The following is a 19,569-nucleotide window of genomic DNA, read 5'->3' as shown; positions in this document are numbered from 1 at the left end:
TGGAGACTGGACTGAGGTTCTCAAGAGGTACTGTTGACACATTTACTTTCTTCTTTGTTTCTTGATGGCAGGTGGGAAGGAAGGCCTCCTCCTGGTGGAACTGCCTTTGCAAAAATTATAACAGTGAGACAATTATGGCAGTTAATAAGACCTCATCTGGCCCACCCCCATCTTCCTTAGGTTTCAAGCTGCCCTTAATTATTTCTAGGCTTAGGCCAAGCTAACTTTGGGAGATATCTAGTTTAGAGTTTAACAAATTGTAGATTTTCCTAAACATTCAATCCCCTTTGTAAAGCTAATCAGAGACCACAAGACTAGGATACTAGAGGAGCCTGAATTCTGTTAAGGTGGAGACATAAATGATTACCAGCCATTATTCTAGAGGTCACAAGATATCCAACTTCCCCAGTTACTCCTAAAGATAACATCACTATTGTATAACCTAAGATTGGCCTTTGGAGATACGTTTTCAGGTTTTTTGCATGTCACAACTGATGGCTCCACCTGGGCTTGTCCACAGTTCCTGTGGCCCCACCCAGAAGGGGCTCAGGGAGGATGAAGACCATTTGCCACAACTCTACAATTGTGCCCCCAACCAATCAGCAACAAACATGGTTGCCTGGCTACCCCTTCCCCCAAACTATCTTTGAGAAATTCTAGCCTTTGAATTTCTGGAGAGCTGAATTTGAGTAATAACTCCGACTCCCATGTGACATGGCCAGCCTTGTGCCTATTTAACTCTTTCTTTTTTTTTTTTTTGATGGGGTCTCACTCTGTCACCCAGGCTAGAGTGCAATGGCGTGGTCTCAGCTCACTGCAACCTCAGCCTCCCGGGTTTGAATGATTCTCCTGCCTCTGCCTCCTGAATAGCTGGGATTACAGGTGCCTGCTACCATGCCCAGTTAATTTTTATATTTTTAGTAGAGACTGAGTTTCTCCATGTTGGCCAGGCTGGTCTCGAACTCCTGACCTTGTGATCTGCCCACCTCAGCCTCTCAAAGTGCTGGGATTACAAGTGTGAGTCACTGTGCCCAGCCTAAACTTTTTCTTTATTGCAATGCCATCATCTCAGTGAATTGGTTTTTGTCTGTGCAGGGGGCAGAAAGAACCCACTGGGTGGCTGCTAGGCAGTCACTGCTCCCCTGAGGGACCAGCTATGCCATCATGAGGAGAAGGGTAGTGTGTAGGTACTTTTCATTCTGTCCCATCAGACCATCTCTGCTCCCTGCTCTGTGCTTCCCATCAGACCATCTCTGCTCCCTGCTCTGTGCTTTAGTGAGCAGATCTTCATGAACACTATTAACCATGATTCCTGCTGCCATGTGTTCAAATTGGATTAGGCAAATGGGAGGTAACAACAGGCAACCAGAGGTTGGGAGAAGAGGGAGGTCATAGTATTGAGTCCCTGGCTCCCTTCCAGATGGGCTTCAGGTCAGCTAAGTTGTCAGTTGTTTTTCTCAGTTCTTCTCTCTGAGCTTTGTAACCACCTTTAATGTCTTTTGACCTAGAGGTGATATTCTAGACCTGGCATGCCTCAGCATCCCTTATGGGTCTCCTTTAACCCCTTTATAAATAGCCTTCTAGTAATCCCTCCTCTGCCACTCTCTCTAGGTGTAGCATCCATCTCTTGTGGAAGACTCTAACACCTAAGTCATGAGTGCGTATCACCAAACAAAGGCAGGGCCCAGTCATGGCCTCAGGCCCCTTGGCTTTGACAGTTGAGTTTCCACTCAGAGAAGAATGCAACCCTGCCCTGCTTTTCTGGCTTTAGATCCTGTGCACAGTCAAGGGCACCTGTGAATTAGCTGCAGGAAGTTTAAAGAGGAGATAATTCCCATTAATATCATCTCTACCTCTTTGGATTTAAAATATTTATTCAAGAATGAGAAGCTTGGTCTCATTCCTGAGAACATCCAATCACCTGCCACTGAGGGGGAAAGCCTCTAATCAGCAAAAATAAATACCACTGAGTCACTGTATCACCATTAAGCTTTATGACCGGTTCCAAAACATTGAAAACAGCTGGGATTTCTGGCCCCAAACAAGATGCTCTGTGCCTCTGCAGCTGAGAGGATGACAGGTGAAGCCAAGAAACCAAGAAGCTTTGCTGTGCGCACCTTTCAGTTGGTGTCTCATACCATACGGCTCCCCAAAGTTCGTGACACCACTAATAACCACCTTTCTAAGGTTGAAGCTATACCATCAGCTTTTTGTACTGCTATGTTTAAAAAAAATAAGCAGAGCCAGATGTTTGATGTGCCATGGGGATTATGAGCACAGGCCAGTGTTGAAAAGCAATGGAATCAAGGATTGCATATGAAAGTCCTGAGTGTGGGACCTGGGCCTCAGAGCTCTTCTTTCCCATCAGACCAACCTGATGGAAGGCTGGTCTTCATAGCAGGAAGCAAGGGACTCCTAATCTCTTTTCAGAAGAGTGTCACTTCCTAGGTTGTTTCTACCCTCCCTCCCTCTCTTCCTTTTTTCCTTCCTTCCCTTCTCTTAACCAAAGTTCTCACAAGCAGCAATATCAATAGATTTGTTTTCTTTTCCTTTTCCAGCCTAGCACTGAAAGTGCCAATAAATATAAATATAAATGGGCCAGATGGAGTGGTTCACATCTTTAATCCCAGCACTTTGGGAGGCCAAAGCGGGTGGAACACCTGAGGAGTTCAAGACCAGCCTGGCCAGTTCAAGACCAGCCTGGTGAAGCCCTGTCTCTACTAAACACACACACACACACACATGCACACACACACACATTAGCATAGTGGCAACTGCCTGTAATCCAGCTACTCAGGAGGCTGAGGCAGGAGAATCACTTGAACCCAGGAGGCAGAGGGTTGCAGTGAGCCGAGGTCATGCCACTGCACTCCAGCCTGGGTGACAAGAGCAAGACTCCATCTCAAAAAATAAATAAAAATAAATAAGTAAAAATGAGCCATTCGATAAGATTCATCTATGTGATAGTCAAAATAATGGGTGCCTTCAGGTGGTAAAGAGAGAGGGAGTGTGCATGTGTGTAAAACTGCCATGCTTCTCACCAGATTTTTGCACTTTGCTGTATGTAGATTATACCCCAGGTTTTTTTTAGAATTGGGTGAGACAAGCTACCTGATAGTGATACTGTAAATTAAAAGGTGTCTGCACTACACCCAGCTCTACCATGGAGCTCCCTTACATATTGCTGATCACTGCCTGAAAGTCCAATGTATAATCTACTTGATAGAATGAAAAAATAATAATAAATTATAGAGCCACAGGAAGTTGCAAAATAAGCATACAGGGAAGTCCTAGCTCTCTTCTCCTCCCCCAGTATTGGCATCTTTTGTAACTATAGTACAATAGCAAAACCATTACATTGGCATTGGTACAGCCATGGCCCTTACTCAGATTTCATCAATCATACTTGCACTCTTCTGTGTGTGTGTGTGTGTGTGTTTATGGTTTATGCAATGTTATCACATGTGCATATTCATGTAGCCACCATCACACTCAAGATACAAAACTATTCCATCATCATGACATTTGATAAAATTTTAACAGAGAAGTCATATTTACAGTCCTCTCTGAATCCCCCTAAAAGTCCCCTGCTGTATTTACTTACTGTTCTTTTTTTTTTTAGGCAGAGTCTTGCTCTGTCTCCCAAGCTGGAGGACAGTGGCACAACCTCAGCTCACTACAACCTCTGCCTCCTGGGTTCAAGCAATTCTCCTGCCCCAGCCTCCTGCATGATTGGGACTACAGGTGTGCACTGCCAAGCCTGGCTATTTTTTTTTTGTATTTTTAGTGGAGATGGGGTTTCACCATGTTGTTCAAGCTAGTCTCGAATTCCTGACCTTGAGTGATCCACCTACCTCAGCCTCCTAAAGTGCTGGAATTACAGGTGTGAACCACCATGCCTGGCCACTTGTTCTTTATTACACTGAGCAGAGTGATGATTAGAAGAATAGAAGACATCTGCCTCCCTGATGACTGTTACTGACCCAGCAGCGGCTGTGTAATCTGATTGGGCATTCAGCCTACACAGACCGAGCAGAGGATAGAGTCTGTGGCTGGGAGAGAGATTTTCACTTCCTCTCTCCCAGCCTCACTCTTATATCCCTCCATTTCTCCAGGTAAACCTCAGTAAGGAAGCACTATAGACTCTGATGATTTTGGCAGATATCTTATAGCCTAAAAGAAAACCAACCTTAGGATGATGCTAAGGGCACCTCAGTGGAGTGGTGGAAGCAGCCAGAGATCTTACTGATGTCTTGAAAAGCTGATTCACACAGTTACTGGAGCCCATCCTGACTCTGGACTTACACTCAGACAGTGAAAGCTCTCATGGTTTTAGTCCATTTAAGTTAGGGTTTTCTGTGTCTTTCAGTCAAAAGGAGGATAACTGAAGGTTATCTACAAAAACCTACATCTAACATTATACATAATGGTGAAAGACTGAATGCTTTTCCCCCTAAGATCAGGAACAAGGCAAGAATCCACTCTCACTACTTCTATTCAGTATCATACTAGAGGGTCTAGCCCATGTAATTTGGTAATAGAAAGAAATAGAAGGCAGCCTGATTGGAGAAAAAAAAAAGAAGTAAAACTATCTCTGTTCAAAGGTGACATGGGTCAGGAGAAGTGGGTCATGCCAGTAATCCCAACACTTTGGGAGGCCAAGGTGAGTATTGCTTGAGGTCAGGAGTTTGAGACCAGCCTGGCCAACATGGTGAAACCCCATCTCTACTGAAAATACAAAAATTAGTTGGGCATGTGGTGGGCATGTATAATCCCAGATACTCAGGAGGCTGAGGCAGGAGAATCGCTTGAACCCAGGAGGCAGAAATTTCAGTGAGCCAAGATCGTGCCACTGCACTCCAGCCTGAGCAACAGAGCAAGATGCTGTCTCAAAAAGAAAAAGAAATAAAAGCTGGACACAGTGGCACGTGCCTGTAGTCTCAGCTACTCAGGAGGCTGAGGTGGGAGGATCATTTGAGCCCAGGAGTTCTGGGCTGTAGCATGCTATGCTGATGAGGTGTCTGCGCTAAGTTTTGCATCAATATGGTGACCTCTTAATAGTGTGGGACCACCAGGTTGCCTAAGGAGGGATGGACCAGCTCAGGTTGGACATGGAGCAGGTCAAAACTCCCATGCTGATCAGTAGTGGGAAAATGCTAACTTGTATCTGAAATCCATCTCAGTTGCCCCTTGCCTTGTCAGCAATGATCAATGCATTTTAAGCCACCATGGACCACCTGGACAACCATGTGCTCTGCCATAGCCCTTCCCTCGAGGTTTCTTTTTGTTTTCTTTTTTAAGGTGGAGTCCTGCTCTGTCACCCAGGCTGGAGTGCAATGGTGCCATCTTGGCTCACTGCAACCTTCATCTCCCAAGTTCAAGTGATGCTCCTGCTTCAACCTCCCTAGTAGCTGGGATTACAGGTGCCTACCACCTTCCCTGGCTAATTTTTGTATTTTTAGTAGACACAGGGGTTTCACTATGTTTATTAGGCTGGTCTTGAACTCCTGACCTCATGTGATCCATCAGCCTCAGCCTTTCAAAGTACTGGGATTACAGGCATGAGCCACTGTCCTGGCCTGCCCTGGAGGCTTTTATTATAAAATACCTTCCCTCCGGAGGCTGATGATCTCCCCTGTATTGCTTCACCAGACAGAGACTTTGCCCTTATTTCCATAGTACTAAATAGAACTGGGCTGTGGTGTTTCATGGAGATTCTTTAGAAGCTGCTAGTTAACAAGGGAATTGTAACACAGGCCTAGAAACTTCACAGGTCTAGGACGTCCCACAGTGGAACGCAGCTTTGCTTAAACCTGAGCCTTCAGTCATGTACTAAGGCCACTGAACTTCACTCTTCCCTGACCTCATGGTGAGTCTTTGGGTATGTCTTTTCTTCTAAGTGTCCAGCCCCAAGTAGAGGAAGGATCTGCCCACTCATGCCAGTATAAGGCCTCCTTCCAACAGCCTCATTTTGCATTTCAGGACCTACCTTATCCCAGAATGACTAATGGCAGAAATGAGCCATCACTGACAGCAAGGCCATCCTTGCTCCAGCTGGATGGACAGTTTCTTGAGAGATCCAGGTAACTCACTATTTTATAGGATCATAGTCTAGTACTGAGTTAGACATGGAAAACTCAATCCAGATTATTTTTCAGAATCTTTTTAAATTGAAAATAAATAGACTCTCCAGCTATTTTCAGGGTCTTGTTTCTTGATCTCTTGTAAGTAACTGTTTGCACAGTAATATGTGTGTACAATTTTTCCAAAAATAAGAATAATATATTGTCTATATCTTTACATAGTTTATTTCCTTAGACCATGCATATCAAACCCTTTCACTCTAGAAGGTGTGGTAACCAGTCTCTGAAGATAGCCCAAAATGAACCACATCTCCTGGTATTAAATCTTCCTGTGGTCTTCTCACATAGAATCTGGGCTAACCTCATGTTTCACTCATCCAACAGAACATGGCAGACATGACATTATACTAATTCTAGGCATAAACCTAAAGAAAGCATCTGTCTTTGTACTTTTTTTGTGTGAGTTGAGTCTCACTCTGTCACCAGACTGGAGTGCAGTGGCATGATCTCGGCTCACTGCAACTTCCACCTCCCAGGTTCAACTGATTCTCCTGCCTCAGTCTTCCCAGTAGCTGGGATTACACGTGTGCACCACCATGCCCAGTAAGTTTTGTATTTTTAGTAGACATGGAGTTTCACCATGTTAGCCAGGATGTTCTCAATCTCTTGACTTAGTGATCTGCCCGCCTTGGCCTCCCAAAGTGCTGGGATTACAAACATGAGCCCCGTGGGCAGCCCCTGTCTTTGTACTTATAAAAACCCTGAAGCAGCTTATACTTGTAATCCCAGCACTTTGGGAGGCTGAGGTGTGTGGATCATCTTAGGTTAGGAGTTCAAGACAAGCCTGGCCAACATGGTGGGACCCTGTCTCTACTGAAAATACAAAAATTAGCCAGGTGTGGTGGCAGGTCCCTATAATCCCAGCTACTCAGTAGGCTGAGGCAGGAGAATCACTTGAACCTGAAAGGTGGAGGTTGCAGTGAGCTGAGATCATGCCAGTGCACTCCAGCCTGGGTGACAGAGTGAGACCCTGTCTCAAGAAACAAACAAACAAAAAAACAGAAACAGCATGGAAGAAATCAGGCTACCCTACCAAAGAGACCACATAGAGAGGTTAGTCACATGAAGAGAGGTCCCAGCTCTCAGTCATTCCTGCCAAGGCTGCAGACATATGAATGATGCCATCTGGAAGGTCCCAGCCATGCCACCATCTGACTGCCTTATTCAGCCACTATGTTTCAAGTGTCTTATTAGGTGACTATTGATAATTGAAATAGAGCATGTTGTCCTACATGAAATTCACAGAGGAAAAGGATAGGCTACCCCAAAGATGAGCTTCTTACCTCTCATCTCTTATCTACTTAAAGCTGTGTATTAGTCCATTCTCCCACTGCCATGAAGGAATAACTGAGACTGGGTAATTTATAAAGGAAAGAGACTTAATTGACTCACAGTTCCACATTGTGGGGAGGTCTCAGGAAACTTACAATCATGGCAGAAGACAAAGGAGAAGCAGATACCTTCTTCACTGCAGGGTGGAGTGAGTGCAAGCAAGGCAAATTCCAGACAATTACAAAACCATCAGATCTCATGAGACTCATTCACTATCATGAGAGAAGCATGGGGAAACAGCCCTCATGATATAATTACCTCCACTGGTTCTGTCCTTGACATGTGAGGATTATGGAGATTATGAAGATTACAATCTAAGATGAAGTTTCGGGTGGGGACACAGTCAAGCCATGTAAACTTGTAAAAAAAATTTTCCCTTTTGGTACTTATGTGTTATAACTCATTTATAACTAATGCTCAAGTCCAAGTATCATCACTTTCTAATCCCCTTGTCAGTCTTAGTGTAGCTCAAAGCCTTCACAGGAGAGTTTAGCCCTGAAGTTAAGGCCATGGGAGACCTCATTCTTCCTTCCATTTATAACTCCAAGGATCACGGCATTTCTCTATTAAAGGAAGCAAATGGTCACAGTTATGATTCCTCTAAGGGTGAAATGACACAAGCTGACAAAGTCAAAGTAAACAAATGTAGTTAGGAAAGAGCATGCATTACATTAAATGTTTTGCAAGTATAAAATAGGTAGGAAAACAAAATACATACACAGAGACAAGAGATTTGATAATATTTCACATGGGTTTGGAATAAAATGTAAACATAGAAAAATGCAATATATTGTGCACCTAAATTTAAATTAAAATTTGCTTCAATCTGACTTTACAACATGGCAGTTGGTATAAGAGAGTCCATCTTGACCACCAACTAAGGGTAATAGTCACTGGGGCAATGGTTATGTCATATGGCTGTCTTACCTAAAATATGTTCTTACAACATAGAGCAACAGGATATTACTTCATCTCCACTTGTCCAAATAAATTCATGTATAGGCAATTCCTAATTACCCAATTGCAGTAGCAAAGGTATAGCATACGTTGCTGTCAAATTGTCTTCTGCCAATTAGTTTCTTCTCATTATCACTAGATGCCTCATCTTGGTCTTCATAATGGCCTTCTACTTCTAGCTCACAACTCACAAAGTCTACAAAAAGAAGCTGGGCACCATGGCTCATACCTGTAATCCCAGTACTTTGGGAGGCTTAGGCAGGTGGATCACTTGAGGTCAGGGGTGTCAGACCAGCTTGGATGACACAATGAAACCCTGTCTCTTCTGCAAATGCAAACATTAGCTGTGCATGGTGGCATGTACCTGTAGTCCCAGCTGCTTAGGAGGCTGAGGTGGGAAGATTTCTTAAACCTGGGAGGTGGCGGTTGCAGTGAGCTGAGATTGCACCATTGTACTTCACCCTGAGCAACAGAGTAAGACTCCACCTCAAAGAAACAAAACAAAACACAAAAAAATTAGCTGGGCATGGTGGCATGCATCTGTAGTCCCAGCAACTTGGGAGACTAAGGTAGGAGAGTCACTTGAACCCAGGAGGTGGAGGTTGCAGTGAGCCAAGATCATGGCACTGCACTTCAGCCTAGACAACAGGGTCTCAAAAAAAGACAACTGTGTCTCAGAAAAAAGTCTATAGAAAGAAAATGTATATCATTCATTTATTCAATCATCCATTTATTCAACAAATAGTCAATGAGTACCAATTATAGACAGACACTGTTCAAAACATTCAGAACTCAATTCTAGGCATCCTGTCACTGCTGCAGCAATTATAGAGTACTTTTTTAGTTTACAAAGTTATTTCTCCTGATGTATTAAATTGGTCACCAAAACCTTAAAATTTCCAAAAGAAGATAAGGCTACTTTCCACCATCCATAAAGGTGGGTAAGATTTGTTTCCATAACTTCAGCACCATGTAATGATGGTTATTGTGGCCCTGAATTATTTCAAATGTAAAGAATGATAGTGACATCTCTGTAAAGAGAGAGGCCTGATAGAAGTTTCTCATCAATAAGTGATCATAAATGTAGGTGATGATGCTATTCCAAAAACACCACTTATGGATAATATAATGCACTTGAAATCTAAGTACGCCTCTCAATAACAGAAGTGACACAAGCTGACATAAATAAATAAGTGACCAGTGTGTTATGATGATAAGTGTTTTATAAATACCTAATTATATCATATTAAACAAGGGTGGAAAATGGTGGTGGGGCAGCTACACTCACATGTGTCCCTTTCTAGTTCCTGAGAGCTTCTCAAAAATTTTTACAAGGTGGTCAGTTTCATGCTCCGTGCCTCAGGACAATGTGGAAATTTCCTTAGGTGGACCTGCTAAATTCTTAAATAGACCCAGGCAACAAATGATATACTAAATATTTAATTAGTACCAAGAAAAGCATTTGAACACACTGCAATCCTTTTTTGAGATGGAGTCTTGCTCTGTCTCCCAGCCTGGAGTGCAGTGATGTGATCTCAGCTCACTGCAACCTCCACCTCCTGGGTTCAAGCAATTCTCTGTCTCAGCCTCCTGAGTAGCTGGGATTACAGGCACCCACCACCATGCCCAGTTAATTTTTTTTGTATTTCTAGTAGAGACAGGGTTTCACCATCTTGGATAGGCTGGTCTTGAATTCTGACCTTGTGATTCACCTGCCCTGGCCTCCCAAAATACTGGGATTACAGGCGTGAGTCAATATTTCACAAAAATAGATAAATTCTAGAAGTTGCAGGGCTAAAAAACAAAAGGATAGTGTGAATTTCTTACATATAAAATGTAGACATTAACATTGTATTTTCCAAAATATGGCTATTTTCATATATGAAAAATAACGTGAATGCATTTGATATGAGAAGGTGCATGATATTAGTCGTTTGAAATGTGTCCCTCAGAGGCTATATCTAGGAGTTAAGAAACTTAAGATCTATTTTTGTTTTTCAGTCCAGAGCGAAGTTAGCAAGCATTGAAAGCTGTTTATTTCAGAGATGATGAAAAAATGAGAATGCCCTGTGTTCCTGTGACTTCAAAGAATCCTGTAGACATAACTTTATTCATCTCAGAGAATACTTCTGCTAATTATGTTATACATATTATATATAATAAACTACTTACTTGCTTGTTTTATAGAAAGAGAGTTCAGGCCTTGGGAAAACACTTGTGCAAAAGTGGAAAAACCAAAAAGAAACTCTTAGGTCTTCTAACTCTTTGGCTTAGATTATTCTTTCTCTGTAACTGGAGACACATTTTCTTCCTGCTCTAACTGGTTCCATGGATTGAGTTACTAGACAGTAGGAATGTATCTTTTTTTCTCTCCTAGTTTCCACTACTCACTGTTGATTCTCTTCCCATCTCTCAGTTTACTTTCCAATCTTTTTCCAGTGTCTCTTCTATTAGATACTTCTCAAGTCTTGCAGTTATTGGTCTCTCCTCAGCCCACTCACTTTCTTTTATTAAATTGAGACTGAGTCTCACTATGTTGCCTAGCGTGGTCTCTAACCCCCAGGCTCAAGCAATCCTCCTGCCTCAGTCTCTCCAGTAGCTAGAATTACAGACACACACTGCCACACCCAGCTACTTTTTTTTTGAGACAGAGTCTCACCCTGTCTCCCAGGCTAGAGTGCAATGGCACAACCTCAGCTCACTGGAACCTCTGCCTGCTGAGTTCAAGCGATTGTTATGGCTCAGCCTCCCGAGTATCTGGGATTACAGGTGTGTGCCACCATGCCTGGCCAATTTTTGTGTTTTCAGTTGAGATGCAGTTTCACCATTTTGGCCAGGCTGGTCTCAAACTCCTGACCTCAAGTGATCCACCCACCTTGGCCTCCCAAAGTACTGGGATTACAGGAGTGAGCCACATGCCTGGCCTAAATTTTAGCTCATGGAGGTGTTAGTCCATCTCAGTGAGACTATCTGACACTTTCTGCTGCCCCTCTTCACTACTTCTAACTGAGCAGTAGTGATGATGTTCTGTGTTCACTGCCCTTAGCATAGAATTGGTAGAGGAATAAATGCAGACAAGAAAGGATAGTTTTCTTAGTTTTTCCATTTAAAAGTAGACTGTGAGGCTGGTCATGATCACTCATGCCTGTAATCCCAGCACTTTGGGAGGCTGAGGCAGGTGGATCACCTGAGGTCAGGAGTTCAAGACCCACCTGGCCAACATGGCAAAACCCCGTCTCTACTAAAAATACAAAAATTAGCTGGGTGTGGTGGTAGGTACCTGTAATTCCAGCTACTCAGGAGGCTGAGGCAAGAAAATCACTTAAACCTGGGAGGTGGAGGCTACAGTAAGCTGAGGTTGTGCCATTGCACTCCAGCCTGGGTGACAAGAGCAAAACTCCATCTCAAAGATAAATAAATAAATAAACTATGAAGCCCATTCCAGAAACAGTAACCTGAAGGAAAATATATTTAGTCTAAAAATCCTTTCTTTCGAGCATCAGAATCTGGCTTTTGAATATCAGAAGCTAAAATCCCACAGAATTTAGAGCAGTAAAGTATTTCTATCATCAATAAGTTTGGACAAAGACATGCATATATAAGAGCTTGCCCCACTCAAGGCAGGACGTGGTGGTTCATGCCTGTAATCCCACCACTTTGGGAGGCTGAGATGGGTGGATCACTTGAGGTCAGGAGTTCAAGACCAGCCTGGCCAACATGGTGAAACCTTGTCTCTACTAAAAATACAAAAATTAGTCAGGTGTGGTTTTGAGTGCCTGTAATTCCAGCTACTCAGGAGGCTGAGTCAGGAGAATCACTTGAACCTGAAAGGAAGAGGTTGCAGTTAGCCGAGATCATGCCACTGCACTCCAGCCTGGACAACAGAGCAAGATTCTGTCTCAAAAAAAAAGTTTACCCCACTCTAGAGGATATAAGATCCCCTGAAAAGGTGGAGGAACAGAAACAATTCTGATGAGCATCCTTTCTTGCACCATTCCAAGCCTGAAGAGAAGCAAGGGAAAATAAAAGAAACTCCAGATTGGCTGGGGTCTCAGAAGTGGAGGGAATCTGGTGTTAAACATCAGTCTCCACCTGGCACAGGGCTCATACCTGCAATCCCAGTACTTTGGGAGGCCAAGGTGGGAGGATTGCTTGGAGCTAGGAGTTTGAGACCAGCCTGGGCAACACAATGGCATCCCACCTCTACAAAAAACAAAACAGTTAGCCAGGCCTGGTGGCATGTGCCTGTAGTCTCAGCTAATCTGAGAGGCTGAGAAAGCAGGATCTCCATGGCTTGAGCCCAGGAGATCAAAGCCGCAGTAAGACATAATGTACCACTGCACTCCTGCCTGAGCAATAGAGCAAGACTCTGTCTCAAAAAAATAAAACAAAACAAAAGTCAGTCTCATATAGGCTTCTTGCATCCTGCATGGACTGGGTATAGGTCATAAATGTTGAAGCCAAGAGTACATGAAACCACCCCACTACCCTACCTATAGCCTTCTAGGCAGGTAACAAGCAGCCAAATATTTTCCATTCCCTGGGAGAGATGTGAAGACAACAGAGAGAGATGATTTAGGATTAGGAAGAAGGAAATGGTAGCAGAGAATCCCTTGAACATTCTGACCAGAGATCTGATAAGAAAATAAACATCTCAAGAGATTTCAGTGAGAAAGATGAAGAACAACCAAAGGCCAGATAAAATGTGGCCATTGAGGCCAGGCATGGTGGCTCAGGCCTGTAATCCCAGCATTTTGGGAGGCTGAAGCAGGAGGATCACTTGAGTGCAGGAGTTCAAGGCAGCCTGGACAATGTAGGAAGACCCTTGTCTCTAATTTTAAAATTAACATTTATTAAAATAAATAAATGTGACCATTGAGCCCTAGACACTACCTAGTCTCTCCCTGACCTCACCAGAATGCACCAACATAGCACTCAGAATTGAGATGCAATCCTGTGGTGAGAAGGAGAGAGGCAAGAGTTTGATCAGCTGAGAAAGCCCTGTTGGCTAAAAATTACATTTCAGCCACTAGGCAGAATGGGGACTCAAGTTAAAAATCAAGTTTTTTGAGCTGGGCACATTGGTGCGCACCTACTACTTGGGGAGGCTGAGGTGGGAGGATTGCTGAAGCCCAAGAGTTAGACACCAGGCTGAGTAACATAGTGAGATCCCATCTCAAAAAATAATAGTAATAATAATCAAGTTTATATAGAACAAAAATTAGAAAAGCTTTGTTTCCTGCATACCCAAGTATGAGTACTGAAATTTGTTCAAGCTACACTAGTTTTTATCTGTTCACATGATTGTCTAACCACTGGGCTAAAAACTCATCAACAGTAGGGACTGAGACTTTTCATCTCTGACTCCCTATCACATAACATAAAGACTGAAATGGAGACTGAATATGTGGTCAGTGGATTCAGCCATTTGATGCCCATCCAAGCATCAAATATCCAATGTTGCCAAACACCCTGGTGGGGGTAAGATAATCCAAGAGTGCAAGCTATTTAGCCAGGGATTCATATGCGCTTGGGACAGTGAAGAAGACATAGTAGGGGCAGTGGGGAGGCAGCCTGTGGGAAATCCCAAGAGGTGCCTTTGTGTAATCATCACAAGAGATTATAAGTTTTATTAAACCACGGGAATTTTTTTCAAGGCTGGAGGAATCTCTGTAGGATCTAACCCAAAACAAAGTCAGGCATTTTTGCTTCAAAGCCTGTAGACAGGGCTTATTTTAGAGTAGGTGGATTCTATCTTTGCCTCCACGTGTGATTTTAGAGACCCAAGCAGCTCCCTGCAAATCTTCCCCATCTGCTATTGCTGGGGAATTGTATTTCACTGTCAATTCTCCCTCCATTTCTTTAGCCTAAAATCTTATTCCTTGATAAAATGGAGACAGATTTGAGAAAAAGAAATATTTTGAGTTACTACCAGCCTTTTATCCTTTGAGCTGACCAAAAGAGTGAATAAATTTTTTAATTTTTATTTTTAGTAGAGAGGGGGGTTTCACCGTGTTAGCCAAGATGGTCTCTATCTCCTGACCTCATGATTCTCCTGCCTTGGCCTCCCAAAGTGCTGGGATTACAGACATGAGCCACCACACCCAGGCTTCTCATTTTTAAAACAAGAGATAGGTTGGATGGAGAGGTAGAAAGTAGCAGGTACAGGGAAGTTGGGAAGGAGGCTGCCTGAGTGGCAAAAAGACAGAATAGAGAAGCCCAGCTAACAAAGAATGGCAGTTCTGCATAGGGCCTTTTATACTTAGGCAAGAACAGGCTATGGATCTGGATCTGGGAGAATTAGAGAAAGAAAATAGAGGAGCTCTCCATCCCCCATTGCCTCATGCTAGTCATTGGTGCCTTGAGAATTGTCCTGGCCTGCTTAGCAGCAGTTTTCTGTCTTGGATAAATTGATGCTTTTCTAAGAATTAAGAGAGGCATGATGGACAGCAGCAGAAGTAAACCCTGGGGCATGCACCAACTCACCGTGTTGATTCCTGAGCTTGTGATATAGAGAACTATGTAATTACAAGACTATAATTCTTGTCAATTGGCTTGAGGAAATTAGACACACAAACCAAATTGCCAGGAGCAATGAGGTAAGATAGATTTTTTTGGAGCCAAATGTATTTTATGGATGTAAGCGTCTTTGAGGCTTGGTTTTCCTGATGAGAAGACATTGCTGAGTGAAATCTAATGACTGCAGGAAGTAGCTCTCACTTGCCAAAGCAAAGAAACAGTGATAGTACTGGCAAAGATATAACAGGCACAGTCTGAAGGTCTGAGAATGTTCTGGAAAGATTGACGGTCAAGTAGCCCATTCTTCTCCCCATTTAACTGGGTCTTCTCAAGCAGGATGAAAATAATCTAAGTTCATCTCTGCTGTGCTTCTGTTCAAGTGACTGAGTCATGGACACACTGGCATGGCTTAGAAACAAATACCTAGCCATTGTCTTAGTCCATTGAAGCTACTGCAACAAAATCCCATAAATTGAGTAGTTTATAAACAACAGAAGTTTATTTCTCACAGCTCTGGATACTGGCAAGTCCAAGATTAAGATGCCAGCAGGTTCGATGTGTGATGAAGGCCTGTCCTCTAGTTCATAGCCAGTGGTAGCGGACTATCTTCTTACTGTATCCTCACATGGTGGAAGGGGCTAGCTAGCTCTCTGCAATCTCATTTGTGAGGGCTGTGTCCTCTTCTTCTAATCACCTCCCAAAGGCCCCACCTCCTACTATCATCACCTTGGGGGTTAGAATTTCAACATACAAATTTTGGAAGGACACAAACATTCAGACCCTAGCAATCATTGATTGTACCTTACGTGTCTTTGGAAACTTAGCACTTCCAAATGGAATGTAGTCAGGAAGACTTAAGTGTTGTAACTTTTTTTTGAGACAGAGTCTTGCTGTGTCACCCATGCAACAGAGTACAGTGGCCCAATCTCAGCTCACTGCAACCTCCACCTCCCAGCTTCAAGTGATTCTGGTACCTCAGTCACCTGAGTAGCTGGGATTATGGGTGTGCCCCACCATGGCTGGACAATTTTTTTATATTTAGTAGAGATGGGGTCTCACCATGTTGCCTAGGCTGCTGTTAATGTCCTGACTTCAGGTGATCTACCCATCTTGGCCTCCCAAAAGTGCTGGGATTACAGAAGTGAGCTACCACACTCAGCCAAGTGATGCAACTTTTACTTCTGCTTTTCTCTTTGATCTTTACCCTCCCTGCCAACTGCTCAGCCTCTCGGTTGGCAAGGTGAAGTTAGCACTGTGCTGAGAGCCACGGATGTGCTTGTTGATTCTACATCGGGGAAAAGAATCACCAGCACATCTCAATCTAGGTCAGCAAGACTTTAGTGCTAGAGCTTGAAAAGCAATGGATTAATAATAATAATAATAAAAATAATAATAATAACAACATGTCCCCAGGGTTTCTCTTACAGTTTTCACAGAGGATGAAACTGGACTGCAATGAAATATCCCTTCACTACACTCAAGAGGCAACTGCAGGTACAAGAATAAATAAGAGTGCAAGAGTAAATCCCCACTGATGTCTAGACCAGAAAAACACTGAAAGCGCTGGGCGTGGTGGTGCGTGTCTGTAGTCTCAGCTACTCAGGAGGCTGAGGTGGGAGTATCGCTTGAGCCCAGGAGTTCTGGACTGTAATGCGCTATGCCTATCGGGTGTCCGCACTAAGTTCGGCATCAATATGGTGACCTCCTGGGAGCGGGAAACCATCAGGTTGCCTAAGGAGGAGTGAACCGGCCCAGGTCAGAAACGGAGCAGGTCAAAACTCGCGTGTTGATCAGTAGTGGGATCGCGCCTGTGATTAGCCACTGCAGTTCAGCCTGGGCAACCATGGCGCAACCCCGTCTTTTTTTTTTTTAAAAAAAAGAAAAACACTGAAAGCAAATTAAGCCATTTGCAATGCTGGGATTGGTGCCTTAGAATAAAGATAACTAAAAAAAAAAAAAATCGGCAATCCAGCTGGGTACAGTGGCTCACACCTGTAATCCCGGCACTTTGGGAGGTTGAGGTGGGCAGATCACTTGAGGTAGGGAGTTTGAGACCAGCCAGGCAAACATGGAAAAACCCCGTCTCCACTAAAAATACAAAATTGGGTGGGTGTGATGAAACATGCCGGAAATCCCAGCTACTCTGGAGGCTGAGGGAGGAAAATCGCTTGAACCTGGGAGGCGGAGGTTGTGGTGAACCGAGATAGCACCATTGCACTCCAGACTGGGCAATAAGAGCAAAAGTCCATCTCAAAAAAAAATTGGCAATTAACCTAGGATTACAATCTTTAAATGTGTCATATCAATATTTATGCATATGTGCGTGTTTAACAAGTGAGGATTTTTCTTTTTTGTTGTTGTTGTTTAGTGCCTTGAAATGTGTGTAGCTGTTTCCTACTTTTCTTGAATTTAAGTGGTGACTTTTACAAGGTAGTTACCACAATTGTCCTTATTACCTTTACATTTGTATTTAATTTATAAACATTTTTCATTTGACCTACATGCTGGGGATATGCTTCAAGTGAAACAAGGCAAATTGCCCTTGTAAGGAAGGTAAAAGGAAAGAAAATGGGAGAAGTAAGCCCACGTCCCCCACTCTCACTTGTAGTTCATGTTGTCAAGTTGTTCATCTCACGTCTGCCACTTCTCTGCTCCTCTCTTCTAAAACAATCCCAAGATCATCTGGTCAAGTTTTCTCCAGGGTGAAAGCACATCTGTGGTGAAGGAACATTCCTGGTGGTCACTCCTGATGATTTCTGTTCCTGAGGCAGTGGATGCAGATCCGATGAAGCAAACTGGCCTCTTTTCTCCTGACTCACTGTTTCCTTGCCTCTGCTCTTCCATGGTGACCCCTGAGACCAGGAAATGTCCGACAGTCCCTTCCTCATTCCTACAGGTGACAGAGACAGCTAGATGTCTACCCACTGCCATTTCCCTGCTACAGACTAAATGCTTGTCTTCCCAAAATTCATATATTGAAATCCTAACCCTCAATGTAATGGCATTTGAGGATGGGGCTTTTTGGGGGTGATGAGCATTATTTGAGATCATGACAGTGAGCCCTTATGATGGAATCAATGCCCTTATAAAAAGAGGAGGAGGCACCTGGTGTGATTCGGTCCTGCACGGCTATTCTCTTAAGCAGTGGTTGTTTATCTCTGTCCACCTTCTCTCACACCTAAGTGCATGCTGTCACCCAATGGAAGATTGAATGGGCATGGACATGAGCCCCCTGAGGTCCCAGAACTATCTTTTTGGTTGTGAACTAAAGGCCAACAAAGATGATCACTTAAGGTGGATAATGATGAAATGAGCACCAGTTATCTTTAAGAATGGTCAGTTTAGGGACTAGTGCAAAGGATGAATTGCAGATTGTTAAAGCAGAGTCAATGAATTATGAAGGCAGTCCCATTAAAGTAACACTGGCAACTTAAAAAATGTCTGTACAGCCAACAGTTTCCCTTGGGGGCATTGAAATAACACCACCAGTGGTCTTACAGTTGAAGTGTGGTTCAAGGCCAGCGCATATTAGTGGACAGCACTTAGTAGCTGTGGAGGAAGATACAGTGTCAGAAGATGAATAGGAGGAGGATTCAAAACTCTGAAGTATATCTGGAAAGTGGTCTGCCCCTGGAGGTGGTAGCCAGCTTCCACAGAAAAAACTAAAACTTACTGCTGATGAAGATGATGTCGATGAAGATTATGATGATGATGATTTTGATGATGAGGAAACTCATCATCAAAAAGCACCAGTGAAAAAATACATGAGATACTTCAGCCAAAAATGCACGAAAGTCAAATCAGAATGGAAAAGGCTCAAAACCATCATCAACACCAAAATCAAAAGGACAAGTATCCTTCAAATAACAGGAAAAAACTCCTAAAACACCAAAAGGACCTAGTTCTGTAGAAGACATTCAAGTAAAAATGCAAACAAGTATAGAAAAAATCACACTGAACAATCCTGGGCACTACCAGTAAATTAAGCCCAAAGATGGAGAGAAAGAAAAAAGAGAGACAAATGTAGTCCATAATGAGTGTTATCAGCAATCCAGACTGAAGTCTATTTTAATCTCAATCCCCTTTTCTGATTTGCCACCCATGCCTCTTCAGGAAACAATCTCACTCTTGGTTCCCTAAAGCACTTTCTTCTCATTGCTGTGATTCAGTGAACCTTGCCCTTTGCTTTCTATTACTTGTGCATTTGCCTCACCTCTGACCATGTTTTAAATCACCTTTCTATCTGTTTAGCTGCTCAATAAATATTTGAATGAATAAAAAAAAGAGGCTGGGAATGGTGGTTCACCCCTGTAATCCCAGCACTTTTGGGGGCCAAGGTGGGCAGATCACCTGAGGTTAGGAGTTCAAGAACAGCCTGGTCAACATGGTAAAATTCCATCTCTACTAAAAATACAAAAATTAGGTGGGTGTGGTGGCACGTGCCTGTAGTCCCAGCTACTCAGGGGGCTGAGGCAGGAGAATCACTTGGACCCAGGAGGCAGATGTTGCAGTGAGCCGAGATAGCACCCCTGCACCCCAGCCTGGTTGACAGAGTGAGACTCTCTCAAAAAAGGAGAGAAAAAAAGAGGAGACACAGGATCTTCCTCTCTGCTCACCA

At 43.4% G+C, this 19,569-nt stretch overlaps 1 long non-coding RNA gene and 1 pseudogene across 7 annotated transcripts in view; both read left to right on the top strand.

Moving 5' to 3' along the window:
* Positions 1 to 19,569, top strand: part of LOC128930806 (uncharacterized) — a 163,560-nt gene that overhangs the window by 74,680 nt on the left and 69,311 nt on the right. The window lies entirely within an intron of this gene.
* On the top strand, positions 17,332 to 19,376 carry LOC144579408 (nucleophosmin pseudogene; annotated as a pseudogene).

This window comes from Callithrix jacchus, chromosome 15 (assembly GCF_049354715.1).
Source record: "Callithrix jacchus isolate 240 chromosome 15, calJac240_pri, whole genome shotgun sequence".
Classification (NCBI taxonomy): domain Eukaryota; kingdom Metazoa; phylum Chordata; class Mammalia; order Primates; family Cebidae; genus Callithrix; species Callithrix jacchus.
This window is presented reverse-complemented; position numbering and strand designations above follow the sequence as displayed.